This window comes from Ornithodoros turicata, unplaced genomic scaffold, assembly GCF_037126465.1.
Source record: "Ornithodoros turicata isolate Travis unplaced genomic scaffold, ASM3712646v1 ctg00000979.1, whole genome shotgun sequence".
Classification (NCBI taxonomy): domain Eukaryota; kingdom Metazoa; phylum Arthropoda; class Arachnida; order Ixodida; family Argasidae; genus Ornithodoros; species Ornithodoros turicata.
This window is the reverse complement of record NW_026999433.1, coordinates 1-5,624: the sequence shown is the minus strand read 5'-3', so window position 1 is coordinate 5,624 and position 5,624 is coordinate 1.

Genomic DNA, 5,624 nt, shown 5'->3' with positions numbered 1-5,624 from the left:
CTGTTGACTAGCCAGCGAAACGAATAAAACATGCGCGAAGGAGCAGAGGGTGGTCGGGGAAGAGCATCGTTGTCTTCCACAATTCTTCCACTCCCCGACATGAGTAAAAGACATGAGTATTAGCTCGCCTATACTGCAAAGGGTACGACCCCTAGGTCTTGAAAACGGCGGGCAGATGGCATTGCGGAGCTGTACTCCCGAGTCCACCTACGCCAGAAGTGAGCAAATATAACTTCACGGCGCTGGACGGCGCTTCTGTCGATCAGGGGGTTTGATGGAAATTTTGGTTTGTCATCGAAAAATCTGGGAGCTGTGAAAAAGCTGGAAGCGAGAGAAATCTCGGGGGGTCATTGGAAGGATAGGTCAGAGGGCGTGAATTAATAGTGGCCTCGATTGCTCCGGAGATGGTAGTGAGTTGCCAACTAAAGGAAAATAACAGGCGCGCAGGAGGAGGACAGGCCAGAGGCTGGGCCCTCGCTGTCTTCCGCAGTTCTTCCAAAGACCTTCATGGTGTTTTGTAGTTACACACGTTATGACGGTTCGATGGCTTTTCTTTTTCTTCCCAATACATGATTCCACTGAATTCTTCCATTGTTTTCTTCATTGACAGATACTAAGCGTTTGATATCGGAATCGTATGCTTGGCTTTTAGGTATCACACGATCCAGTAAAAGTATAATACCTAAAAGGCACAACAACAACAACAAATAAATCATGACTATGGCCTGGGGTGATTCACCGCTTGAGAGCAGTCCTAAAAGGCACACACACTCTTCATGTATGCATTTTACGATCTTGTAAATGGTCACAAGTAAATGTAACTGTATTTATGCGAAAAAAAAAATAAACAACGAAAGTGTGTATTGCGCTCTTCATATATTTGAATGCAAACTAAATAGGTAATGCATCTAATGGTTACTTTAATATACTTGTGCTATGTGCTTTAGTACCTTTGTAATGTGGTACTTCGTACTACTTATGCGGGACACTTGGCCACCACTGCTTTGAACTGACTACGTTAAAATACGAACCCCACAGGCAGCCAATAAAGTACTACAGCTCACATGTTGTGTATTCTAACAGTTGGTCGTTCGGCGCATATTACATCTGTGCAAGGGATGTGTGCGTATCCGAAATAGATGTTAACCCTTATTTTGCCGACGGTAATTAGCTTGGTCAGGTCCGAACGATGTATCAACGCGCGTATCTCATATATTTCTAAAAGAAAGGATGCGCATGATCTGTTAGACAATATGAATTCAGAACAGAACATGTTACCTGCTCCTGCAGCTCCGACCGTGCTTTCTGCAAGTTCAAGAAAATGGTCATATAAAGGGAATCCGTTCAACACATTAGGCAGGGAAAGAGAACTTACGCGACATCTCGCTCGCCGACTCTACTCCACTCAAAGAACTCATGGAACTCGCGTCAGCTGCAAAAGAGAAGACATAAATGAGTTTGGAGACCGTTGTCTGGCACAAAGATTCACGAAAAAAGAGAAATTGTTGTGAACAAGTTCGGCAATTTTGGTTCATTTTCTTCAGTGTCGCATACGTGCTTCAAGAGTGGAGATACCATAAACGATGTCCTTCTAGAACAGAGCACATCAACACTCCCGAAGAAAACGATGCACAAATGGTATGTCTTCTCCCATGGGATCTACCGTTTATCAGTCAACACAAATGCAAATACAGCTATTCACTGTTTCTATGCCTGGAATAGTGGCTGCACACATTAGGAGACCCGTGTATAACTACAATGTTAATCGACCGTAATACTTTATTCACATTTTCGCGCTAGAAATGTAACGCCCAACGTCCGCCGTATGTTTCCGCGCTCCCGACTTCTCAGATTGTTAATCCGTCTTCATCCGTGATCATTCCACCATAATCTTACAGTAGACGTTGACGACAACAACGAGAGGAACTTCGAACATGAGGTATACCCACGCGTGGCCAACATCTGTCCCAGACCAGATCTGAATCTGATTGTTGAACTGGAATAGGTTGAAGTGGTACCACTTGGAGTGGTCCTTGTTCGATAACAGTTCAACTGGTGCAAATTGCAACCGCTCCCAGTCTGAACTGGTACCCGTTGAAACTGGGCATGGTCGTAAACCTGATTCTTAAGGTGGGATCGGTTGAAGTGATCCCCGTTCGATAATACAATTACAGGTAGACATAGTAAGAAAAAAAAGTACGAACGGACGCAGCCGTTTTTCTAAACCGTCCTCCTTTACCAAGGTCTTGGGTCGCATTTTTGTATTAAGGATACATGTCACGTTTTCATTCTATTTGTTCTCATCACAAACATGGTCACATTGGTTGCTCGTCTTGAAACTCAGTCTGGTAATCCCGTATGGAATGTGGTTAGATACTTGCTTGCGCTTGCTTCCTGCAATACTGATGTTGTACGTTAAGCGCTCGAATCAATTACAGATTGATTGTAAGTTGCTAAGACGTATGCCTCGCACCGTTGCAGGAGAGTTACGCTCCACTTTAGACAAGGTGCGGGTTGTGCGTGAAATTTGCTAATTTTGCCAATGATTCTGGCTGTTACCGCGATGTTCCCAATGAAGGTTGCTGAGGGATGCTCGCATATGTTTTCTATGATGGGTTGTTCTATGTGACTACCCGGATCCCAGACCAAGCGGGATATTACTATTTCACCATCGCCAGCAGCCGATGGCAAAGTTGCAGTATCTACACAAAAAATATAACAAATTGTACGAAAGAAAAAATAATGACCCGTAATATGATGCGTTCCTGTTGCCGTGCTACATATTGAAGCCAGTTAAAACAAGACTGGTGTGGCAGTTACTATACGTACAGATCATTCATATTTGTCACTGGCTCAACTTGCAACACTGGACCAATATTGTCAGTTTCATTGGCACAATATCTGTCCGAGTTGTACGGCCTATATTGGAGCAATGTAACTTGTACTGGCTGCCAATGTTGGACCGATATTAGACCAATGATGGTGTACTGCTTGGGACAGATCTGGAGGACAATTAGAGCTCTGAAGGATGCGCCCCCACAAAACAATCCTCTCGCGGCATTGGCTATCATTAAGGGTGTAGACGAAAACATGCTACCGACAGATTTCTCCGTCGTCCTGACGACACCGGCGGCCGCCTCGACGACAGCGGTACACGGCGGTTTGTTCAGAGCATGATGACATAAATTCACCAAGACAGGCCTCGGCCACCGGAGGTTATGGACCGCGACTTACTATAATCGAGCTGAAGACTGCGTTGAAACTTGTGAAAATCACCTATGCCGCACTGCCAAACCTTGACGAGCGATCACTCCAAGGTCTGCTTCATGTTTATAATACGTCTTGGCGACAGGGTTCCGTACCTTCTACCTGGAAGGAGACATTAGTCGTGCCTATCCTGAAACTAGGCAATCCCTCAAACGCTCTATCCTCCTTTCGCCATGTGAGCCTGACAAGCTCCATGGGAAAACTGATGGTGAGAATGGTTTTGCATCACGCGACTGGTGGCTCGAAGAAACAAGGTGTGTTCCCTCATAAATTGTGTGTTCCCTCATTTCCTCGCCACCGAAGCTCCACTGATCCAGCTCTCGACGTAGTCTCTACAGTCCAGCATGCTCGTGCTTATCGGCGGATTCTTGATTGGATTTCCTGGACATCAAGTGCGCATATGATATCGTCTCGCACATTTGTGTGCTCCACGCATTTTCGTTTTTTTTTTACTATGTAGTCGACTCTTCAGCTGACTCCACGATTTTCTTACGAACCGAACTGTCGCTGTCCGCACATCCCACGGCCAAGTGCTCTGTTGATCAATGCGTACCCCAAGGAAGCAGGAAGGCCGATCGATAATTCCTCGCAAAGTAGTATTCTCTATCTATACCGATGACGTTGCCTTTTGGACAGTAGGCAAGTCACGACCAGCCATTCAACGCGGTTTGCAGCTAGCTTTAAATTCCATTCGTACCTCTCGCGACTTGGAATGTACCTTTCGCTCGAAAAGTGCGTCGAGCTCCTTTTCAGCCTCAAGGATATGGAAAATTTCCTAGAGTGGGTCGGTGCAAAGAACCTCGAGCCTGTACGTTCCCATCGCTTCCTTGGTGTGGTCCAGGACGCGAACCTGCGTTGGGCTCGCCACATGGAGCACCTTGAAACCAAAGTGCAGCGATGGCTTCCTGCAATTCAACCTCTTTCTGGCTTAGGATGGGGGCAGTGATCAACGCTACCTTCTAGCTGTTCAGACGGCTTTGGTGAGGGCGACTTTGCTTTACAGCCTTCCAATCAGACACATGACTTGTACAACGCCGTTAAATACCCTTTGGGCACTGTTTGCCCCAGGCCTTCGTTGCTGCCTTGGAATTCCAAGAATTGCTGTAACACGGCAAGTCCTAGGTGAAGCTGGTCAACTCCCGGTGGAGGTCCTTCGTGAGCGTAAAACGTCTCGACACTTCTTACGTTTGCGCGCGCACATTCCCCGTCACCCACTCCTCAGAAAGTTTCGGTACTGTCCTGAAAGTGATTTCCATCGCGTAGCGCAGAGGACACGCAGGGCTCTCACTGACTTCATAGCTAAGGACGTCTCACCCCGAATGTCCCCTGGTCTCTGCTTGTGCCACCCACCTGTGCACGTCTTCCGGACCTCTAGGAACGACGAGATCAGGTTCCCCCACAAGTCCTTCGAGATCACTTTTATGATCAGGTAGACGCGAAGTTTTCTACGTCTGCCGCAGCATGCACCGATGCCGCATCTCAAAACTGCAAGTCCACGTCGGCATATGTCATCCCATCCGAAGGTGCAGTGGAAGGACGTCAACCTTCGCATCAAACCTCATCAACAGCCGCGGAACTCATGCCATGAACTTTCTGCAGCATATCGTTCACTTTACCCCACGGGATTGGGTCGTATTCACTGACTCAACATGCGCACTGCCAGCAAATGAAAATTCTGGCATCCGAGGCTCATCCGCGCGGTTGATTATGAACGTGTGAATGGCTTACAAACTTGTCCATGAAGCAGGGCACAGGCTGGTTCTTCAATGGGTTCCAGCCCATTGCGGTGTCAAAAGGAATGAAGAGACCGGCAGCACCATAGAAGCAGCTCTCTCGTCTCGGAGACTGACGCGTATTGCGCTGCTGAGAGGAGATCGTCGGTCCGTACTTCGACGCCTCGTGACTTTTGCTGCCCGCAAATGGACCGCTGATATTGTCCCCCAGCCATGCTGAGCAGAGTTCATCCAGCGCTCACTTTCCGCATGCCTCGACATATCTCTCGTCAACATGCCGCATTAGTTGATCGAATGCGCCTCGATGTGGCTTTCACAGCACAGTGGCGTTGCCGTTTGAGGCAAGTTTACTCTCCCCACTGCAGTCACCGCAGTACTGTAGAAGATCTAAGGCACATTCTTCATCATTGCGCACACTAGAAACCTTCTCGAACCGTACTACCCGGAACCCCTAACGAGCTAGACTTTCGACCCCCTCTCTCACAAAATTGATTGGTCCCTGGCCACATCCAGCCCGCCAAAGCTCTGCCCTCATAGCTCTCTTCACGGTTCTGGATACCATAGGACTTGGGTCCCTATTGTGAAGGGGCCCATTATTTCATTCCCCGTATCACCACCAGCAAA